Below are 24,959 nucleotides of genomic sequence, written 5' to 3' on the forward strand. Positions count from 1 at the left end.
GTCTAAACTGTTTTCCAAATCTTTTTCACAAATCACAGCAGTTGGTGCCAGCCTTCTGTCCATTCTCCTGTTCATTCTTGCCCATTCTGCTACCGCTTCGTATCAGATGGTGGAGTGAACAAGGATACACGCCCTTTGTTCCAGCGGTAGCCGCTTATACACAACGGCACAAAGCAGGACCTCTCCTTGCACTATCTCTCTAGCTTCGGCATTTTTTCACCGCTGGCACATAGTTCTCGTAATGACAAGCACACAAACACAGCAGCTACGCACTCACCCTTTGACAACACCAAGAACAAACACGCAACGCTGTAATGAGACAGAAAACGCAAACATAGAAACCAACGCTACCGCTGCGAAACTGATGTGCGAAGCGGACGACACGCACAGTCGGCACCCACCCGTATGGCAGTGACCTCTGCCGGCCACCGTGGGCATTCATTGCAGGCGGCGCCACGCTCCTCCATTGAAAAAAACGGGTGCACGGCACACCAGCCAGAATTGGCGGCGAGGACTTACGGAGTCGCCCTCTATCGGAAGCGCCTCGCTGGCGCAGTATGAGGGATCACGTGGCGCGCTCCTCATAGGTTTTGTTGTCAGCGCTCACTGAAAACACCACGCGCGAGCTCTCCCGGACATTTCTGTAAGTACTTTCGAAACGAGAGAAGTTTTTTACTGTCTAAATAATAATCTTGGGCAAACTGAAATCGCAGACTCGTTTACAGACGCTATCTCTTTACCGAATACGTACTAGTGAACGCCACTGCGCGCGGTCGCCGCGATGGAGACTTCCGAACCGGCTTTCTTGCGTGAAAGGTGGGTAAACGCTGAGAGCAAACTATGTGAAATATGTTCTTATAGTGTTTGAATAACTAAATGTAGCGTAATAGAATGAAGCCTCAATGCAGCAGTCGCACAGATTCGCAGCGACCGACTGCGCGTCTGCATGCTTGTCCGCGCACTGTTTCGCTTTCGCCGCGTGCGCGCTTTCGCACCGTGCCATGAGCTTTATGCCGCAGAATATGAGCATTTGACAGCATACAAGTAACCATTGTTGCGTGGGCGCTATCAGAGCTGCTCAAAAATAATTTCATTGTAGAGACTTCAACGTGATGTGCCGTCATGACGATTCAATCTTTTTTTTCTTCTAAATTCTTGGACGTTTCAATATTATTTCTCGAGTTGCGTCGCACTGTATGTTTATTGGTGTTTTCAGCATGCGATTTCCCGGTGCTTCTTTGTTGTAATCCAGTGCACAGAATTCATAACACAAACATGGCCATATGCCATGCTGTTTTTAATGTGCTTCTTACCGCTCCCGTTCCACTCCAGTGAACTTGCCAGTATCTATAGCATCGACAAGTTCATAGACCAAACCGTCATGGCATTAGTCGGGCAGCGGATTCGGGCGAGCGTCTCAGTGCGCGTTTTGTGAACATCGCAGACCCGGCGCCGCAGCAGAAATCTTCCTCGCGTCTGTGCTTGCTGCATACCCGAGTTGTAGCCGATTACTATTTGCCGGTTTTATGTTTCGCTAGCCAAGCTTCACGCAGCTTCTTGTCCTGCGGCTACGTGTGAATAAGGCCGACACTGGGCTCCGTTGCGTACGTCCGGCACTGCGGCGCCGAACAGTATGCCTACCATGTTGCGCGCCTTCAAAGGCAGCCACTACCTATTGTAGTGCTTTCAAGCGTTGTAAAGGAGACACTCGAAGCGGGAAAATCTCGCCACTAAATGAGGACCGCAGCGTACAAGGGAATTTAAACTCGTTTTCAGCTCGCTTCGGCACTCCCGAAGCAGCCGACGCGTCCGCTATGTCCACGTGATCCCTCCTAGCACATCACGCCGACGGTGGCGCCAGCTTTTCCAGTGGTGGAGCTCGAGGCCAATATTCTAGGCACTATAATTGTAGTATTTGTGTCTCCATCATAGAAAATGTGTTGTGTGCTGTGCGTTTAAGAGACAAGGATTAGTTCACGTGCCCATTGGAGGTGCCGTGACACGAGTTTTGTCTTTTTTGGAGTGGTCGAGAGAGGCTCGCGGCTCCTTAGGCGCTGGTGGCGCCGTCTGACTGGTTGTTGTGTCCATCGCCTCTTGCGAGGCGCTGGACACGCGCCCTTCCAAGCGCTGTGCTTGACGTGAAGACCTCGGCACTTTGTACGAGACCTTTGAGACCACCTGCCCGAAGGTCGATGGGGTGGCGGAACAGCACAAGCTGTAGACTCCGGGGGGCCGGATCGCGTCACCGCTGTCTCACTGTGTGTGGGCCGCACAGCCGCCGGAGGCCGTTTTGGTGCTGCCCCCTGACGCGCCAAATCGGCAAAGCCGCTCTTAGGCAGGTATGACACCCGCCGACGTGCCTCTTTGAAATATATATTTTCTTTGACTTTCATTGTGAGAATTTCTCTTTCTTTTTTCCAGGATGGGCACGACCGTGAGTACGCGGCGTGCTCTCCATCGCAGTTTACACAGTGGAGAGTGTTCTCGAAAGATTCAGAGGTATCTTCACGGGCACTGCATTTCGCACAGGTTTGGTGGCTACGGCAGCTCTGTGAACTGTGGCCGAAACGTTGGCATTTGAAACATCTGAGGGGATTTGGCACATATGGCCTAACACACAGCTTGATGTACCCGGCCTCTACAGACTCGGGCAGAACACTTGAGCCGAATGTGAGTATCAGATGCTTGGTTTTGATTTCTTTGCTGTCACGCCTCATCTTAATTCTTTTGGCATTGATAACATTCTGTTCACTGAAGCGCTCCAAGAGTTCAGCCTCAGTGAGCTCCAGCAAATCATCGTCCGAGACAACGCCGCGGTTGTGTTCATCGTACGGTGCGGGGTTACGATTACTTGGGTTTCCCTAAATGACACATAGTTTTGGCAATTTCTCATACAGCTTCTGATCGCGGAGCTCCAAAAGGAGATAACCGCTTGCCGTCCTCGACACCTTATAACCTGGACCAAACACTTCAGTCAATGACGTGGAAACAAGGAAGGGTGAAATCGTTCGAACTGGTTTTTCTGATTTTTGCGAATGAATGACACGGAAACGGGGGAAGGATTCTTTTTGCCGACCAAAAAACTGGAATATTTTATCAGTGCGCCCTCTTTTTTTGAGGGCGATAACAGAGTGGGGGGAAGGAACTATCCATAGAGGAATGTGTAGTCTTCGGCGATAACGCCGCCTACCACCGTGGAGCCTTACAAGGGGACGCTACAGGAAGGGTAAAAACAGGTCCTGCAAACGCCAGCTCTACCTTATCAATATAACCAAATATAAGATAACCTAGGTTAGCTATTCACACAAGGTTAACCCTTGCTGTCTGGAAAAGTTGGAAGCAAATGGAAGCCAGGAGAAGGCAGGAAAGGTGGAAAGTGAGAGGGAGACGAAGGTTGGAGAGAGAGCGAGACAGGAAACGCAACTACTGATTTCCCCCGGGTGGGCCAGTCCGGGGGTGCCGTCTATGTGAAGCAGAAGCCAAAGAGGTGCGTTGCCTCTGCCGGGGGGCCTAAACGGTCCGAACACCCGGCACCAGCTCAACCCCCAGGATCCCCCTTTCCCCAGACACGGCTAAGTCGCGCACGGCTAGACGCGGGAGGGTCTAACCCTCATGAGTACGTGTACGTGGTGTCGCAACACACCAAACGCCTGCTTACGCACACGCCGCTGCGGGGCGCAAGATGACATGGTAGAGTGCATTTTATTTATTGCGATCGGGTCCGGTATCCCAAATTACAGACCTGACTCACCCAAGGTCGTATGTAATTAATGAACACCAACTACGCTCGTCCACCTTATTTGCTTCAATTTATTTACGGAGTCAACCGTCTGGTATGTGGAGATGAGTTAACTAATTGCTCTATGAGGCTATATGTGTTTCCACATCCTTACATATTAAAATAGGCTACTGCCTTTCATCTTCCGCTGTAACCTGCATGTTTCATGCATGAAATATGATTTCCCTGTGAACAAAGCACTGAAAAATCAAAATATGTTTGATCACCATGGAGGTCGATATTGTTCACTTCTAATGTCCTGCTTCCTTTTTGTTTGAACAGCCTAACGTATGAATAACCTGCTGTGCGGCCAGAAAACTGAAATTTGCGCTCTTCGTATGTACAGGGTGTTTCAGTGACCACTCAATTTTTTTTTTTAATTTGCCTGTGGCATATAGCACAATTATAGTCCATGAGCTGCTCTTCTCGAAGAGGGGCCATAACTTGCTCAAAAAAATTCAAAATGGATAATCGATTATTTAAAATACTTACTGAGTTTTTTTAACTAAATACTTTATGGCATATATTGCAATTTACCATTTCTTGCGGGTAAGGCTGCAAGGCTTATCCACTCGGAAATAGTTGTGTGGATGACTCCATTTTGCTGTCTGTGTAGTGACGCCTCTCTGAGATAATTCTGCTATCTAGAACAGGCAATTCTTTCAACGTTTTTTAAAGTGTTTGCTGAAGCACCCAGTGTCGAGAGCCTATACTAAACACATGTGGTCTCACGTTTTCTGTATGTTTCATGGCTAATGCTATTTCATCATGACGAATTTAGTTCTACGCGAAGGCCTGTCATATTGCTGCTTGTTTTTGTTACCGCATTCTGACTTGCGACAGGACATGCGCATGAGCATCTGTTATAGTGTCACAGCCTACGTGATAGTCTGATACAAAAGGGGAACGCACGGCAAATTATCCCAGAGCGAAGCGTGTTCGCTGCATGAGATCTCTACTCTGCCGCCACTAACTGGTGAGTCGTGTTTTCTTTGTGTGAACCTACGTATGATACTACACTGAGGCTTTCTTTGAACTTCATAATGTAGATGCAAATGCGGCAAGAATAACGGCTGTACTTTTGAGCAAGTCATTTACATTCCAAGCTTGAATAATAATGTGAATGAAAAAGACGCAGAACAGCGAAAAAAAAATCAGCTATGTATATTTTTTCTATGAATATTATACATTGTTATATAAAGATTATATCATCGCCTGAACAATGATGTTTTTATCAGAAAGAATACAAGGTGTTGTGTTGAATACCCTGCAATAACAGGCATGTCACCAAGGTATTCCATTTTCAAGGTGCCCAAGCATTTAGGGACGAAAACACCACCCAGTTAGCAGACGATCACAGCGGAGGGGTTCCATAAAGCGTTGATTGCGTCATCATTGCCGACGTTGAATCTCCAAACTTCTGGTATGGTGTCTTGCGTATCTTCGCGTCGCTAGCCTTCGTGAGACTACCCACAATTTAACAGGACAGAACCAGATTCCAGATTTGTGGTTAAACATGAAAGACAGGCTAGCGTTATCTGCGACCCTTTATGGGGACCATTTGGTCTGGGGACCATTTGACTGTATTATTTTCAGTATTTTTTTCCGATACTTCATGGAGATTATTTTAATGCTCTAGCTAAAAACATGGCGCATAATTATTAGACTTGATTAGAATTTCCTTGTATGCATGTGGCATGGTTGCAGTGCTTGTACATTACCCGAATTTTGAGGCACTGGAAAATCAGTGGATGGTTCCTTTATGCCAGCTGAGGGTGTATTTACTTGAATGCCGAAATGGGCAATGACCACTGAATGTATAGACCTGAGGACGGGGGACAATTCTCATTAGATGCTCTTACGCTAGACTTGTCCGCAAGTGTAAATGGGACAAATACAGAGGCTGGGCATACTATTGGCAATGGCGGCTGGCTATCGGAAAATACTACTTATGAACGAAAAGCTTGATGAATAGCGCCCGTGCTTTATTCTTGAGCACAGTAGTAACTATGGAGTTTTATTTTGACGCTGGTCACTTCCATGCTTCTCTCAGAGAGACCCACGCGCTACGCTAGCTCAGTTGCTATGGCGTCCTGCTGCTCAGAATGAGGCTACGGGTTCGACTCCCGGCAGCAGTAGTCGCATTTAGATATCCCTACATTTGGTTGCATGTGAGAGAATTCCACAGGGCCAAAATTATTGCAGCGCATTGCACTATAGTACAGTGCCTCACAGAATCCCAATGTTGCTTTGGGAAGAGCGTACGTTGCCCCCCACGCTTTTTTCTGAAGTAAACAAAGCAAACATACTTCAGCGGCGGACAACTTCTACAAAGGTACCTTCATCATCATCATCACCAGCCTGGTTACGCCCACTGCAGAGCAAAGGCCTCTCCCATACTACTCCAACTACCCCGGTCATGTACTAATTGTGGCCATGTTGTCCCTGCAAACTTCTTAATATCATCCGTCCACCTAACTTTCTGCTGCCCCCTTAGCACTTAGGTACCTTAGCACTTAGAAAAAATAGAGAATTCGGAAGAAGTGACCAGCCTATAATACGACCATGTCGCAGTTTTATCGAAGGAACGAAATAGACAAAGCATTGGTAATGGTTGAATCACAAAAATTGTGAGAAGTCAGTCTTAGGACATCGGGAAACTTCATGTCATTCTAATAAAGGTCTTGCATATTTACATAAATTAGCAAATTGACGCTATGGTTTAGTGCGCTTCTAATAATACCTGGTTGCTTTTATTCACCGCATTTATAGCCTTACCACCTGACTTAGCATTGATAAAATGAATGCCCATTTTCGACATTACGGAGCTGCTGGGCAGTGCAAATCCAACGTTGTGTGCCAGTGAGTGCAGATTGAGCTCACGCGACATGTAGCAGACCACACCTGCCGCAGAAAGGTAGTGACAAAAAGAAAATTTGCTATCGTGTTCTGTTTGACCTAGAATGCAAGTGCTGCTGTCACCAAAGTAACCCGGGCCTTTGTTAAAAAAAAACCTTTTGCATTATAAATGTTCGTAAGAGCCATTAGCAGCCAAACTTAGGGCCGTATAACGTAAGACTGTTTCATCCTTATTTCATTTTGATCTCCTGACGTCAAATTTACGGTGACCTACAGCGTTCTTTGAACAGCCTAATGTAAAGGTCCGCTCGTATATAGGAGGACATTTTCTTTAGTGTCAAAGCGAATATTAGTGCCTACCTTGGCAGATTTTCTTCCCTAATTAGGTGACAAGTGGTGATGAGCGCGCCATAGTAGAGAGGAGATGGTGTGGCCGAGCTAGCGCTGTGAAAGTAGATAACATCATGAGGGAGACGGGTGCTGGCGTCAGCAATTGGTCCGTTTACCCTTGTTTAGCATGTGGTGGCTCGTCTAAAATCGCTGCGGCCATCAAAGAAGATTTAAAAAGGGGCACTGAAAACGTTACAGTTGGGGAATCCTATTCGCTATGAAATGTAAACTTCTATAAAAAAGAGCAGCGTTTGATTGGGCTGTTTAAAAAATGCTGCGCGTCCTCGCCTGATGCTTGTCTTAACGGTTCCGTTAATTTGCCGTCAGGACATTGGAATCAAAACAGATTGGAATAGTTTTACGTTATGCGGCCCCTGGACACACGTCCTCGTGAAGGGCGCACAGTTGCTTGATAGAGTAGTGGAATGAGAGTGCAATCACAATGCTTCCGCTCTGTCGGAATACGCACTGGCATGAACTTCTCGCCGTGCTGTGAAGTGCCTAAGGGCGAGTAAAATACTTTTGCTGCCATATAAGCCGTCAACTCTAAGCGTATTGCCCTCGTCGCAGCACAAGAATAAAACAACGGTCCACACATCTGCCGTCGATGGTTTGCCGTCACCGCAGTAAAGCGGCCAACAGAAGTCGATTTCCGCTACCTGAAATGGCGTTGGTTCAACGAGTCCTTTTAGTACTTGCATTTGTGTTACAGGACCTACAAGCATTAACGGTAACATTTCAATGTTTCTATATGTAAAATATGAGTAACGGCAACGCTACGTATTTTATCGCATTCGAGCGAAGCTTTGGCTTATTCAGTGGACACGTCAACAAATAAACTTCCCTAGACTATGAAAGAGGTCAGAATTTATGGTGCATCTAGGGTATATTCTATGGCAGTAATACAGTATAGATGAGCTGTTTCATATAAGTTCTACGCTACACAAGCGTTTCAAATTTTGTTTTCACGGTGGTTCATCATTTTGAAGCTGTCACCACTCATACCTTACTCACATTCCACATACCGGTAACCGATATGTTGGATGCGCGCGAGGCACGTATACAGAATTCCCTTGAGCTGTGGTGCCTGCTATTGGGCCAGACTAGCACGTGTTTCAACGCTCGCCGGCGAGAGCAGGCCAATAATGTGAGGAAGGGAAGTTAATATTTATTAATCCTACATTGTAACTCGTGCATGCGCACGCGCTTTCGCGCATACAAAAGTAATTGTATTGCGATACCAATTATATGGACACTCCAGGGGAATCTTCGCCGTCGCCGTGATGTTCCGTATAAAGTACAACGGCGATAAAACCGTCGCCGCGCATCGTGTGTTGTATGTGCTAGTGAACGCACGCGAGGGAAGCTGCCGATCGCGCCTCAACCAGGCGCGCGCGAAGGAGAAAGCGGAGAGCAAACGCGCAGTCATGCGTCCCGCGACCGGCCTTGGGAGGATTGGAGTGAGTGAGGGAGGGAGGGAGGGGGGAGCAGCTTGGCGCTCCAGCAACAACTGCGCATATCGCGACCAGGCGCAAGGGAAACGTACGATCGCGGCTCTATCTCGCGGGAAGGGGTGGCGGGCTGCTTCGACTCCGCCAACAAGTGCTTACTTTTCACCGCCGCGCGCGGTCGCGCGCGCCGTATCTTTGCCGCCATCTGTAAACGGCTCGTACCTTTGTGTGCGCTGTGCTATCGCCGCTCCTGCATTGAGGCGATAGACCCCAGAAAGATCGCTTCGTACACTAATGGGCCTCTTCGATTTTCGGAGTTCTGGCAGCCAGCTAGTTCCGGTTCTGACAGGAAGTCACGTGGGCTGGGATCCCAAGACAACCCGAACCTGCCCGAAGTTTGCAAAATCGAACGCCGGGACCATAGAGTTACTATACTGACTCTAGAGGACAAGCTACCCATAGGGCCCATGCATTGAAATTGGGAACCGCAAGAGCGCCGCCATGTTGCTACGCGCCGAGGTTGCCAGCTCCTGAAACGGTTGCTAGGCTTGGTGACAGTAGTCAGTCTTAATCCGGCAACCGTAGCAGCGTAGCAGCATGGCGTCTCGCTTGTAGTGGCGTGATGTATGCGTGCAGCCGTGTGTTTGGGCTTTATAAGTTGGTTCTTTATTCTATGTTGCGGGATAGTGTGTGTGTGGTCCATGTTGGCCGTACAGGTGGCAGTTATGCAACCGAGGGATGATCCTGTTGAAGTTTCCGGCAGTATGCGGTTTTCAGCGGTCACGCCTGTTGCAGGAGTGTCACTCGAGGAGGTTACGAGCTCGAAGCTGTGGTCAGATTCCTCGTTGACATTCCGCAATTCTCTTCGTACGGGCGCGGTATGTTGCAAAAGCCGCTTTCGCGATCTATCGTCGCGACGATAGATCGGGTTTTTTTATTATTGTAAGTACTGATCCAGCTGTAGTGTGGGTGTGGTCCATGTTGGCCGTACAGGTGGCAGTTATGCAACCGAGGGATGATCCTGTTGAAGTTTCCGGCGGTATGCGGTTTTCAGCGGTCACGCCTGTTGCAGGAGTGTCACTCGAGGAGGTTACGAGCTCGAAGCTGTGGTCAGATTCCTCGTAGGCGTTCCGCAATTCTCTCCGTACGGGCGCGGTCTGTTGCAAAAGGCGCTTTCGCGATCTATCGTCGCGACGATAGATCGGGTTTTTTTTATTATTGTAAGTACTGATCGAGCTGTAGGGCACATGTAGCCGACAAACGGAAGTCTCAGGAGAGCACCTGAGATTATAATAAAGCAGGCGGCGCAGGAACTCCAGGGCACCCAAGGGACAGTGGGGGGATCAAAGCACGAAGCATAACAGTACGTAGGTTGGGGCGGCCGAGGCAGGTGTGTGCCAGGGAGTGTTCGCACGGACAGCTCCCCTGGCAAGCGCAGCGGTGCCTCGCAAGGTCGAGATACCTTAAAGTCACCTGCGCCCATGATCTTTCTTTTGCCTCGGTGCAGTGAGCACGATTAACGAGAATAATATGGAGGGCATCTGGTGCAGTCGCAAATGTGTCATGGCAAATGTAGCTCGCGTCGCCTGGCGTGTGTAGTAATATCAGAGTTGGTTGTATGAACTTTATGCATAATACGCTTTGTTACGGTACCTTAACGGAATGGGTCTAGAGGACGGTGTTGGTACATTTTTTCGCACCGCCCTAATCCTATACCCTCCACTACAAACACACACACATACCCCCCCCCCCTTTTTTTTATGTATACATACAATTCCTTGCCATGACGGATCATAGCCTCCTTTATTTTTGAAAAATAGAGGAGGCTATGGACGGATTGACCAGTTCACGTTGTCAACTTGTCAGTAACTGTCATAGGAATCACTGTCATAAACACAATTCCACGATCGGACTGTTTACTTTCATTTTTTGTTGTAACACTGAGGACTACATAGAACTTTATTTTGTATATGTGAGAGAAGTATGCGGATATCACGAGCTTAAGCCAATGTGCGATACACAGACAAACCAGTTGCTACAACATGAACTGCATTGAGGGCCACACAACACATACGTAATTAAAGGTGCGAAATATAGGGGGAAGCTTCAAAATACGCTCTGTAGCACTGCAAAGTATAACATATATTGTATGTGTACAATAAATGTTCAAAAAAACAATGCATCAATGTCCCATTTGCCTTCAAGTTTATTATCAAGTTCAAGTTTACTGAAGTTTATTATGAGCATATGTACAACAGGAATCTACTGACACACCCGCAGTCAAGGTGGCTGTCCGAGGTGTGCTGGCTGCCTCAGTGTAAGAAAAAGAAATTGGGTGAATGTCGACACCAGTGCCACTGCTTCTTGCCTCTGACCTGCACGTGCCTCCGCGGCATCTTTGTGCACAAGTGTGCTGGCGTGGCGAGGCGTAGGAGTCATCCGAGAGAAAGAGTATCGTTTACATGGAGAAGTGGCTGTTCACATTGCCTGTCGCTTTCCCTCAAATGTTTCCTTGGCGACAAGGCTGACACACCTGCAGTCAAGGTGGCTGTTCGAGGTACGCTGGCTGCCTAAATGAAAGAAAAAGAAAGAAATTAGATGAGTATCGATACCAGTGCTATTGCTTCTTGCCTCTTACCTGCATTTGCCTCCACGGCCTCTTGGCTTGCGGAGTCTGTGTGAGGGAGCTGCTGTGGCTAGGCGTAGGCATTGTCTAAGCAAAAAGAAAAGGCCATTCAAATGGGGAATTGTGGAAATAAATGCAGTTGTTATGTCTGCTTCTTGCAGTCTTCTTGCCTAAAAGTTTTCAAACATAGTGTCCAATATACACCAGCACTTTTCCTGCTTCTGCTTTATACCTGCAGGTGTTGCTGCGAGATCCTTAGTATGGCTGCGTGCAGCATTGTAACACTTGGTGGAGGCATTTGAAGTGGTAGCCAAAAATATATAAAATCATCCTTGTCCGCATGAATGTTTTCAATTTCTAAATGCAGTGGTAACTATCACTATTAGTGCAAGGCCCCCCACATCTATGCGGCAAGTGCCATAGCTCGAAACTGAATTTTTCCTTTAGTGTTTCACAAGGCATCTGATATGTCCACATTAGATGCGATGTGTTTGTTTTTATTTATCCCAGTGTGGAGAAAGCATCATTAAATTGTTTTTTTTTTCATTTTGGCGTCTTGTTTTTTGGTTTATTTCTGAATTTATCAAGCAGCAGTCCCATGATACTAAAGTGACTTATGTAATGGCAATCAGCTTTTGTTTTGCAGAAAAACCGCATTTCCTGGCCCATTGTTTGACATCCCCTCACGCGCATAATTTTGCTGAGTATTCTACCAGTAAAGTTTCGTTCGTTCTCCGTCCTCGCTTCACCGCTGGAACTTGAAGCTTCTCGGACGATGATCGGCAGTTGTTGATCAAACGCAGGCAGGAAACGATGAGATCAGATGTACAAGAAATATTTATAGGTAAACTTTTCTATATACATGGCAGGTAAAACAAATACATTACAAACTTGAACAATTGAGAAACAAAGTCTCACTCTTCGACTGTCTCAATGACTGTTAGAGCCCAGACTCGTTTTAACGTACATAGTACGGAGGCTCACTGATCTATCAGCAATCCTGATTTCAGCCAAGTCTGAGGGACAGCATGTCGTCCCGATTTTTATAGCCCAAATATACAAAGAAAAGAAAGGCGGTAGGGCCGTTAGCCCGTCCCACAGGTTCAGTTGCCAATCAGAGTCAACCGTTTGTTAAGCCACAACCCACAGGGATGGGCTTACTCTTCAAAATAAACATATTGGAAAACAAAGCTCTTTCCCTTCTTCCCTAAAACTCCGATGCCCCCTATTTCTGCGTAGTTAGTGACGGGCTCAGCAAAACACGCCAGGCCCGAACAAGTTATCGCTAGACCGTTTCAAATCTCAACGGCGTCTAGGCCGCAAATGTCTCGGAAGCAGGGGCATCGATACCACGTAGTGCGGCCGTACTCAAAGTTTGTCCGCGTGGGAGACTGATGGCTCTCCTTGTCCTTCAAACTTATTGTCTACAAGACAAAGTTCTCCGAGTGCGTGTTTCCAAGACGCCGTCGTCCGAATGCACTCTTTACGTGTGCACCGCATTCCTACAGCGTGCACTGTAAGCTGGCCTTCGACACCACACCGGCAGTCGCACCCAACAAGGCTGGCGATTGCGTTCCGGACGCGTAGAAGATTAGGTCCATGCTCACTGCATGCGGAACGGGGTCAGAGTTGCTAAGCCCTTCTTAACCTCGGCGGCGCCTTCAATTAGTCAGGCACTCGGGAGCCACACTCACAATACCTTGTACAGCGGTCCCTTTCAAGGCTGGTCTGTGTGGACTCGTGTGACCGTCGGCGGACTGCCAACACCGTGCGCACAATGCCGACTTCCCGGAATCGGCACTCGCCCACCTGGCACCTGCCGCGACGCGTCACCCAACACCGCGCGGTGCCTGTGACCCCACATAACACAGCAACTGTCGCCCGGCTGACACGGGGGCAAGTGAACCCCCTCTCTATGCACAAAGCACGTGGCCGATTCGTGACACTTAAGAACCCGAACAATCAGAGCGACCTTACACGTCCCTCCTAAAGAGTATACTGGGCTCACAATGTGCCCAGCTATACTACAAGAGCCAAAGGGCGCTGTATCGTAAAATTTAGGCTCTGAAGGTTCCGTCAAAGAAAATTGACATACGCTGCCCAACACGGGTGCTGCGGAGCCCGTAAGGAACAGGAAAATGAACTAAAAGGACCACGCAAAAAAAGAACAATTTTCTCACAGCGATAAAAGAAAAGGGCGGAGGCTCAACACATTCATGGCAGTGAGCATGCGAAAGAAATACTCATGTAAGTACAGGAACACTTTGCAACGCGCTGCACTGCACAACAGCAGAAAAATGACATATACAGGGTATATACATAGTATGTACACAGTCTTATAACCCTCACACACATGGACGACAACAACCATCGAAAGTTCCATCAAGGCTGAACTGTCCCACGCACACGTCCTTCGAGTGAACGGGAACATTCACGCCTGTCGTAGCTGGCATGGCTGTTTCTGTCTATCCTTTCTTTTCTGCTCTTTACTCGGTTGGCTCCCATGAACGATTCGAGAGCCTTGACAATGCATCAGCGTTGGCGTTACTTGTTCCTTTCCGGTGACGCACCGTTACATTGTAGCGCTGTAGTGAAAGCGCCCATCTTGCTAACTTGGCCCCCTGCGGGGTGCTGGTTGTCAAATATGACAATGGGTTATGGTCAGAGACAACATTCACCACTGCTCCGAAAAGCCAGTAGTCAAATTTCTTGAGTGCCCAAATAATAGCAAAGGCTTCTCTCTCTATAGTCGAACAGCGCGCCTGTGTCGGGTTAAAGCGATGGCTAGCAAAAGCGATCGGCTTTTCTTTTCCGTCCGCTGACATTTGAGCTAAACAGGCACCAGCCACCGTCGCCGACGCATCAGTGAATAGCCAGTACGGCTGATGAGGCTCAGGAGTGTTCATGGCGACAGCCTGACAGAGAGTTAACTTTTGACTTTCGAACGTGCACTGCGTATCTTCTGACCATGGAATTGAATTAGGAACCCCTCGCCTTGTCAAAGTTGTAAGCGGGCTCCCAACGTCGGCGTAGTTCTCTCTCAGAGTTGAGGGCACCGCAATTTCACCCGTCCAAGTTTGCTGCAATATTGATAGGGACCCATTTGGGTTTCTACCGTACAATAGCCTGAACGGCGCCACCCCGGTGGTATCATGCGGCACTTCGTGATACGCCCACAGAACAAATGGGATCAGCTTGTCCCACTTTCTTCGGTCCCGTTCCATTACAGTATACAACATATTTTTGAGGACTCTGTTCCATCTCTCAACCACTCCGTTGCCCTCAGGGTGTTCGGCAGTGGAGAACCTGGGTGAACAGCCCAGTTTTTCTAACATTAACTGTGTCAGTTGAGATTTAACGTTAGTACCTTTGTCTGAACAGATCGTTCCCGACACTCCAATACGACTGAGAATTTCCAGTAAAGCCTCGCATGCGGCCCTCGCTGTCAGGGATCGGAGCGGCACTACCTCATTGCGTCTTTCTTCTGGTAGGACCAGTTGTCTGTCCTTGACTCCCGCTAAGGAATCCCAATGGTACAAAAGTCCGTCTGACACGAACATGCTAGCTTTTCCATTTCTCGCATCATCCGAGGCCTTTTTCAGGCTTTCATCGGCTATCTGAGCAGCTCGAAATTCCTCCCGCTGACTGGGCACCCCATTGATATCTTGTATCAAACTATTCCCTTGCAATTTAGGGATTTCATCTGTCATTTCTTCGCAACTTAGACCGCAGTCTGGCTCAGTGTTATCGACCATTTCGACTGATCGGACCCGAACGGAATTGGCTACCCGCGGAATATTTTCCTCTCCAAACTCCTCTTTTTCCTGCGCCTGTAGTAGTTCCCAATCTTCCTTTGACAGCAGGCAGTCAACCCCGTTTGCAAGTTCGTCTGTAACCGCGCACACCAGATCGATCCTCTGCGGTTGTATCACAGCCCCTGGGCGATGCATGCCTACGGGCAGCGTAGCTAGGTTAGCTCGAATGGTGTTTCCAAATGCCGACTCGAGTCTTACTGTTCGTGATGGCTCCTGTAAAACGATGGGCAACATACTTTTACGGACGACCGTTATCTCACTACCTGTGTCCAACACAGCTTCTGTTGCTATATTCCCGCACATGATAGGGATAAGGTCCAGCTTTGACCTCCCTGAACTAGCATTTTGAGCTACGACTTGCACTCTAGCGCTTAGCACCCTTTCTTGCTCTGGTGGAGGTTCTTCACTTACAACAGCAACCTTCTGTACCCTTTGTTTTTGCACAGTCGGCGCCTTCCCCTGCTGTTCTTTATTTGAAGCTTTTGGGCAGTCTCTGGCTAGGTGACCCTGTACATGACACACGTGGCATTTTAAGTTTGTCCTCTGCGGGCTAGCTAGTTTTGAGTGCTGCAGCAGTGAGGCTGTTGCGGCTGGCTTAGTTGCTCGTCCTTTCCCTTTAGCTTGCTCGAAAGTCTCGAGCACTTTCGCCACCTCCACTGGCTTAAACCAATCTTCACCCTCCCGCAAAAGAACATATTCAAGGGCTTCTGAGCTTAGACTGGCTTTCATACGGTCAGCGACCATAAGCTCCGTCATAGCTTCTTTGGTGTTTGCATTTCGAGATTGAAGGTAATAGGCCAAATAAGTTCTCCCGCGAGACGCGAACTGAGCCCAAGTTTCCTCCTTTCGTTTAGATGCCTTTTCAAACCTCTCCAAGTATTTAGCTGGCGTGAGCTTAAGTTCATCTAATACCGCCTTCTTTACAGTCTCATAATCTGTACATTCCTCGTCATTGAGGCCACGCAACAGATAACGAACCCGCTCGGCCAGCGCAGGCATGATCAAATGTACACGGCTATGTGCTGGTACTTGAAAAGATGCAAACAACTTTTCGACCTCATCAAACCATATCGGAACGTCAGCGTCACACGGCAACCGGTATGCCTTAAGCACTTTAGCACATTGTGCTGTTCCATCCGTGATGGCACCGCGCCGATCGCTTCCTTCCGACACCGAAGGCGGCCTGCTCGACTGCTCGAGCTCCACTCTCCGTAGAGCAATGCGCTCGCACTCTAGCTGTAGGCGCACCTTTTCCAGCTCCAGCTCCAGGCGTCTCACCGCCATGGCCTCTGGATCTGTCGTGCTCGGAGCCTGAGCAGCGCCTTGCGTCTCACTATCCATTTCAGTATCCGACGTCTCAGACTCGGTCTCTCCGACGCGTTGCAGTTCCTGCCGTCTCTGACCCTCTCTTTGTTCAAATGCAGTATCAATGTTTACGTTAGCCTCAATCGCGTTTGCTGTTCTGCGCGTGAACACCATTAACCTCACTGAACAACAGCCATGCCAACCTAGACAAAACGCAAGGAATCCCGCTCACCCGTTGCTGCTGGGGGCGCCGCCTGACGTCCTTGTCCAGATGAATTTCAACCCTTGCGGAATTCGCTGGTGGCCCTCCTATTCCTTGCGCCTGGCTCGCCGCTCGTTGCTCGTTGTGGGGCTTGCCGATCCTGTCGTGCTGCGCCAGTAAAGTTTCGTTCGTTCTCCGTCCTCGCTTCACCGCTGGAACTTGAAGCTTCTCGGACGATGATCGGCAGTTGTTGATCAAACGCAGGCAGGAAACGATGAGATCAGATGTACAAGAAATATTTATAGGTAAACTTTTCTATATACATGGCAGGTAAAACAAATACATTACAAACTTGAACAATTGAGAAACAAAGTCTCACTCTTCGACTGTCTCAATGACTGTTAGAGCCCAGACTCGTTTTAACGTACCATGTACGTTAGACTTGGCTGAAATCAGGATTGCTGATAGATCAGTGAGCCTCCGTACTATGTACGTTAAAACGAGTCTGGGCTCTAACAGTCATTGAGACAGTCGAAGAGTGAGACTTTGTTTCTCAATTGTTCAAGTTTGTAATGTATTTGTTTTACCTGCCATGTATATAGAAAAGTTTACCTATAAATATTTCTTGTACATCTGATCTCATCGTTTCCTGCCTGCGTTTGATCAACAACTGCCGATCATCGTCCGAGAAGCTTCAAGTTCCAGCGGTGAAGCGAGGACGGAGAACGAACGAAACTTTACTCTACCTATATTGACTTGCTTGACCTCCACTAAAGAGTCTTGCATTTTCAAATATGACTCTTTCCTTAAAATCATTCAACACTTCTCATAATTTCTGTACCTTGGGCTTCTGATACTCTGCATTCACCATATTTGCTTGTTGTTTCTGACTAGAAATGTCTTCTTTAATTTAGAGCTTAAATTTTACCTTTTACAACACACGGAAGGGCTTGCCATTGCATATCTGCATAAAAGGGAAACATGTTTCATTAAACATTTGCAAAATCCAATTGAAGATTGATGAATGCAGCTTGCAGTGCGATATGATTGAATGAGCCATAAAAGTAACTCATCTCACTTGGTAAATTAAAGCACATATTAGTGTGATGCACAAGATACGTTACACGAACGTGGTGGGTTCTCTTGCTTATACAGCAAAATAATCGGTGCGCGAGAAAAAAAAATATTTTTGCATACCCCTTGTACACACTGATTTAAGGAAAATGAGCTGGAGCTGTCCACATGATCTGCTTATTTTACCTGCGAGTATGGTCAACAAAAATGTGTCCCAGCTGCTTAGTGGTATTTGAGATTATGTCAGTATTGCATATGTGCCTGTTGTCTAAAATAATTGAATTTCCAAAATGCTCGCAGGGATCTGATGTGCATATCTGCAGTTTATGGATACATGTAAAAGACTCAGCATCAAGTGCAAATGAACGGTCCCACAGGTCCGGAGTCAATCATGCAAATAGATTCGCTGCACAAATTTGTGACCAGAAAAGATATTCCACATGAAATGGCATGCAAGGAAGTGTTGAAAATATCGCACAGTTAATAAAACGCCTACGCTATTAATATGTGGGTTGATGCCCTCGTTATGCAAAACGGAGGTGAGGCATGCAGACAGGAAAATATTCTATAGAGTATTTACAAGCAAACAACACGAGGGCCGCCCACTTCTCTACTCTTGTGTCCTGTCTGCACGCCTCACCTCTGTTTTGCATAGCGAATCCTTACCAACTAGCTCAGCTTTCTGTCGTTCTAAGTCTCGATGCACTTGATTTCGTCCGCATTAGGCACTCGCCTCTTGATTACTTCGTGGCACAGAAATACTCGACATCAGGCTGTTTTTCTGCTGTGGCCTGTGTAGAAGCATGATTGTTTAAAGTGCAACAATTAAACAGATTCTTTGAGTTGCGTGTGGCTTCGCCAGTACACTTCCGGTGCGCTGGTCCGCCTGTCCAGCAATTTCCTGCTGAAGGGAAACCTGCAAATAAAAACACCGCTCCGCATGTAGAAAAATGCTCTACTGTGACGCTTCTCAAACGACTGTGATGCACCACAAGAGCTGCCTACTCGCGTGATATTCTCAACAAGGAGATACATTCGTTTACTTACATGTGAAGGTATATGCCAGAGCACTTCGATGCTTCAGCGGCACATAAGGCACGAGTGTGCCATAGCGTCCGATGTCGACGCGCGATCGCATGTCAAACCTAAACTAGGGTGGCTACCTAAACTGCCTAAACTGTATGAAACTACTACGCATCCAAAAACAGATTCGAAACCGAAATTCGCGTCATCCTTTATTGCATGAATGCGTACATCGTGATTTACATAAGTCACAGACTTAAAGATCCCTTTCTGTAAACTTAATAATAACGCGCCACCTTCATAAAGCCATCAGGTATGCGTTTTTAGATGACAAAGCATAAGGTGGCCTGTACATGTTTTCAGCTCTTTCAACAGTAATTGCGCTGGCCACATTGACCGGTAGCAACAGGGCGGCGCCCTAGAGGTTCCCACTTTTCCGGCCCAGCTTTTCCTCTAGAGTTGTTCTACTAACTCTATGGCCGGGACAGCTGGCCAAATGTAAACATGCAACCAGCAAGGCAGCGCCCGGCGAGGCCGGCGCGCGCTCGGCGTAGTCGGCCCATTTATGCGTTGCCAGCTTGAAAATATATAGTTGCATTTCGGGATACGATCACTTTCGCGCGACTCGGCGCAGGACGCGTACTGGGCCAGCCTCATCTTGCGCAGCGCAACAGATGGCCTCCGACGAGGCGGATGGCAAGACGCGAAATCGCGCGTGATTGTATACTCGACAGCGATAGCTCAAGGATCCCTGCTCGCAGCGATCACGTCGCCCACCGGCGACATTGATGAGTTGGCATTGTGTCATCACAAGACATGAAAGAGCAGGTTATCGGGTAGGTCTCATACGCATAAAATTTCGTGCCGACCTGCTTGGGCTTCGATTTCAGAAAGTTTGTCGTGGCTGATGGTGCTTTCTGATTTCGACCCTAAGGTGCTGGGGACGCGGCTGGCGCGTGAAAATGCACTCCGCCTGTGACCAGCAAAAAGTTTCACACGAAAAACAATATTGGTCGCGATCATTAGAGCAATGAACCAATGTACGTGTGTCTAATGTACGTGTGCCTATTACTCAACCAGTGCATTCGTACATCAACAACATGCAGTTCGGACACATATCGGTTTCGAGCTGCCGCCAAGCATATGACGGAGAGACGGATTGAACATGGGCTAGCTGCACAGCCTTCGCTAACTGCAGAAAAAGACCCGCCGTGGTTGCTCAGTGGCTATGGTGTTGGGCTGCTGAGCACGAGTTCGCGGGATCGAATCCCGGCCACGGTGGCCGCATTTCGATGGGGGCGAAATGCGAAAATACCCGTGTACTTAGATTTAGGTGCACGTTAAAGAACCCCAGATGGTCGAAATTTCCGGAGCCCTCCACTACGGCGTGCCTCATAAATAGAAAGTGGTTTTGGCACGTAAAACCCCATAATTTAATTTTAACTGCAGAAAAAGGAGCCATACATACGCGAGATATGTGAAAACAAACGCCACCAGAGAAATACGAACCCAAAATGTACAGCAATACGTGAATGAGCGTCCACAACTTGCGTGGAACACGATGCAGATAACATGCACACATGAGACCGCAGCGCGCTGATCACTGCGGCGAAGAAGCCTTCAGGCGACACACACACACATACAAACACAAAAGCTTCGAACGGTTCACCACTGTTCGTATCACACTTCTTCGCAATGCGGAACAGAGCGTAAGCACTTGAAGAAGATAACGCTAGAAGTAAGGAAATCCGAAGATGGCCGTAGAAAGTTGGCTGAGTGAGGTAAATGTAAGTCCTCAAGCGCCCGCGTTGCAATCCATGAAGTCCCCGCAAAGATGGCGGCGAGCGCCCGTCGCCTCTTTTAGTCGTCTGCTAGCCAGAGAACTTCCAAAGAACAGCCAGACCAAAATCGTCCTGGCAGGTTCAGGCAGCCCGCGTGTAGCCAGAACCGTCCAGCCCGAGCAAAACTCTCGCCCGGCGGAAGTGCGTGGCGCGGTGGGCGGAGCAACCTGAGAAAAACGAAGACGCTCTGGCTGGCTTTGGCAGCCCGCCGGTAGCCAGAAGTGGTAAATCGAAGAAGCCCACTGCTGCTGCCCCACTTGCTCACAGCAGCGTCCAGCGTTTTGCAGTGACTATCCGCGCTCATAGAATGCGATGTGTCCATGTTTGCTTGTACGCGCTCACACCATGCTTGATAATTCAGTTAGTAAGCCAACGTTCCCCGTTTATACAGCTAATAAACTACTAGCCTTACTTCGTATAGCTCTGTAATAATTTGCTGTCGCAATCGATGCTCCGCCTTTCGGGGGAAAATGCGACCCCTCTTTACGTACATGGACGACCGCACGCATATCATTGTCCAAGCAGCTAGCATGACACGGCAAGGATGACCATGCATAAGTAAGCCATGCCAGTCCTTACCGCAAAGAGATTTGGCATTTCTAAACAACGTCGGCGCGCATAGTGGGCGATGATGGTATGTCTGTTTTATATGGCGTTTGGCATATTTTGCTTCTGTTTTTCTATTTAATCTGTACCAAACAAGAAAATTTCAGTTTGCAGTGGCCGCTCGTCCTCGTCCTTCCTGTGTCCCCGTGTCCTGCTTCGCGCTGCACGACTTACCATTATGGAAAACCAACTAGCGAGAACCAGCACCCTTCTAAGTTACATACCGCAGAGATTGCTAAAATAAGATATGGTAACGCGTAAGTAGTTAACGCAAGCTAAGTGACTATTTATCAGCCCGCCGGTTCATGGAGTATGCATTTTTATAAATGATCGCCATTAAAATATCTGCAGGCTGCACCAATCGGTAAACACTCATTTACTACGTTTCTAGACAAGAGCGACGTGCCGTATGGCTCCACAAAAATTCAAGCTGAACTAGGCTGTTGGTATTCTCTAAGGGAGCCGATAAATAATTTCAATTTTATTTTTTTAATTGCACGACACGTCACTGTCGCTTTTTCGCACTGACTTGGTTTCCTGCTCACGCCGAGAGAATGGACAAGTTTATCGACATTTCCCGGACAGGTGTTGTGATGTATATCGGTTTAATGCAGGAGAAAAAAATTACCTCTGTCATTGATGGTCAGTGCATACCAGCAACCTCTACTTTTCCCGCGGAAGTGCTCGATCTCTGCTTCCATTCTCCGAATAAAAGAGCTGGGCTTCTATCCGGATGTTTTTGAAAGGGATGGCTTATTTTGCAGCGCTTGAATAGAGAATGGGCATGACTCATGCCATCAGCGGGCAGCTGTCTCAAATATTTCGCAATATGAGACCTGAGATGTGAGCATAAGAAAGCGTCATTTACACATCTCAGCAATAAACAGCAGTAAACGAAGTGGCCAACTTTGCCACTTTCCATGGTATATTTATTGACCTTGTTTATTTAAAACGTGAAGAGATTTAGAAACGTGTTCTAATATTTGGGAACTAACGCAGTGCGTGCAAGGGATATGAGAACTACGCGCTAGGATACAGTGTCGCGCAGCAGGAGGGTTCAACTCCCAAAAAACACGTCCACGCACGAAACCGCATCTCTTCTGGAACATCACTTATTTAGTGAGTGCTCCCACCTGACGTTGAATTCTAGGCCTGCGTAGTGCAAGGCGAGTTTGGAAGCTCCTTTCCAATTGTGGTGGTGGTGATACACTTTATTGAAAGGGGGAAGGGTAAAGGGGGACGTGGCTGAGGGTTTGGGCTCAAGTAAGGCCCTGGGCCTGCTTGGCCTTTTCCGCCCAGTCCACCAGTGCAAGCTGTCGGTCGACGTCCGCGGAACTGAGCCAGGCTGTCCAGTCAGCCTCGCTGCTGACGGGGGGATGAGAGAACGGGAGCGAGGTGCATTCCCGCATTATGTGTGGGAGTGTTCCTGTTTCTGTTTCCTGTTTCAGGTTAAAAGCCACGCATCGCTCTAGGTCAGACCCGCTTCTTCGCTTGAAAATAAACAACTTTGTCGAGCAGCAGCTTTCTCCGCTTCTTAAACCTGTAACGATACGCTTAAGAGAAGGTGATACCACGGGGTCGGCTCCAATTTATCTACCAGTAAAAAGCCAAAATTCTCTAATCAGACAATCACTGAAACAGTTTGAATGAAATCTGTTGCAATAAAAAGACAAATTTTAGTTTGAGCGAATCTTGAAAGCATAATTTTTTATTAGTACGTGATACGTTTTACAAATATTGCTCAAAATCGGTAAGTAAGAATACACTGAAGCCCGTATATAGTTAACAAATCCGTTGCTCTGCACCGAAAACATATCGCACGCAGTCCTGTAAACTGCGTCTGCTGAAGCATCAGAAGCGGAAAAGATTTAATATACGAGTCTATGGGTTACGTGAAGTTGTTACAATGTTTGTGAGGGTCCGGCAAATCTATTCACAAATTCTCGGTATATTTCAGAGCTATGTATATTACAGAAATTTTCTCCTCTTCAGATGTCTCAAAAGGGGCATTTTACATAATTTTGGCATTGTCTTTTGTTTTTATGAGATATGGAGTTGATGCCTCAGTTGTTCTTTTTTTTATTTTTACTCGTTGTTGTGAAACGGTTTCGCCTAAACAAAGAAAAAGTGCAGATCTAAACCGCATGCTGTAGTCCATGTGAGTCAAGACGATCGCGAAGCAGGTAATTAAATGCAACGCATTACGAACTACAATGTGTACAATTCTCCTTACTGTAATTTGATGCAATGTGTAATCTCACGCAAAGCTTATACGCTGCAGAGGTCACAAATTTATTATGATGCAACGCTTATTCTTATGCTCATATACTGCGTTTTCTTTTTTTTTTTTCACTTCAGACACTTAAAGAATGCCTACAAAAGTGATTCGAATAGCATTACTACATATGAGTTATCTGGCCACGCCTATATTACTTGCACAAGCAAAGAAAAACACTCATTTTACTGGTAAACTAATTACAATAACTACCTTCCCAGTTGTCAACCTTCAGACGCATGTTTATACTGAAAAGGTAGGTCAAGGGAATCGTCATACAAGTGTAGTCCCATGTATCTAAGTTTCAATATGACCGCGTAGACCCAAACAACTGGCGTCAAATTATTCGTTCTCTTAACCTGATTAAGCACGCCGTGCCGCGAAGCGCAGCTCTCTCCAACGGACTTGTGACGCAAAAGCGTGGCGTAAGACAAATCTGCCGTCATACATCCCTTTTCCTGCGATCTTATTCCGATTGGCGCTGTGTCGCTGCCAATTGCATGCATACTTCCTTCACTAGCAAGGTCTCCATATCGTGCCTTAAAGACAAGCTCCATTTTAAGCCACTCCAGTATATCGCAGGGAGGTCCCACAGCGAGCTGCGGATCACAGCGCTGCGTACGTATTCGGGTAAATTTAGCAAATAAGTTGACGCCAGTTAAATTATTTTACCTTAACAAGAAAAAAAAAAGATAAACATGAGTCAAAAACATAACAAAAGTCAAATTATGGGGTTTTACATGCTAAAACCACAATATGATTATGAGGTACGCCGTAGTGGGGCTCTCCAGATTATTTTGGCCACCTGGAGTTCATTAACGTGCACCTAAATCTGACTACGCGGGTGATCTTGCATTTCGCCCTTATCGAAATGCGGCTACCATGGTCGATTTCAAACATAGCTTGAGCTGAGTGAGTCCTCTTATGATCATTACGATCGAGAAAAATTTGAGTGCGTTTATAGCGATGGCCATAACTCACAAAATATAAAATTCATCTCTGAAAACCATTTTCTGTGCAGCACTTTAAGGAATATCATTATGAACATGTTTTCTTTCTCATCGTATTGCAAGCGGGGGGCAATAAGTGTGCACTCTTTGTTTTTGTGCTCTGTCATGTGTTCGTACACAACTAACTTCACCTAATTCAATGCATTTGATGCCGAAATTTCTTCATTCCTATTTATTTAGATAGGAGCTCCTCAGGTAAAGTTTTGCCTTTAATGACTCCTGACGCTACTGGTTTGCTTCATCAGAGATTAGGGAAATGTGTGTACGGTTTTGCTGTTGTTGTTTTTGCTTTCAGCTTAGGCGGTTTTAACGAACCATTTCAGAGGGGTTCCACCTGCTCGTTCTCCGCCGAAAGCACGTACGCTCTGCCACGTGGAACGCTAACTAGCGGTGACGTCATCACAAGCCCTCTGGTCGCATAAGTGACTTGCGTCGAGCATCGAAAACATGACCTCAGATGTATCCACTGTTATTGAAGATAACGTGGTGAAAACTCGTGTGGCCAACGCCGTCATTCCAGACGTCGACTTTGTAACCTTCTTCAGCGATGTCTGGCAAAAACATGCTGATCAAAAGGCACTGGTAAGCACGTCGCCTTTAAAAATTTGCATTTGGTCCCGAGTAACTCTCCTTAATTAACACGGAAACATGAAATCTCTCTCCTCTTTCTGGCATTTGTGGCGCCGTATGTGACTGTTCGTTTT

The sequence above is a fragment of the Dermacentor variabilis genome, chromosome 1, assembly GCF_050947875.1.
Source record: "Dermacentor variabilis isolate Ectoservices chromosome 1, ASM5094787v1, whole genome shotgun sequence".
NCBI lineage: Eukaryota > Metazoa > Arthropoda > Arachnida > Ixodida > Ixodidae > Dermacentor > Dermacentor variabilis.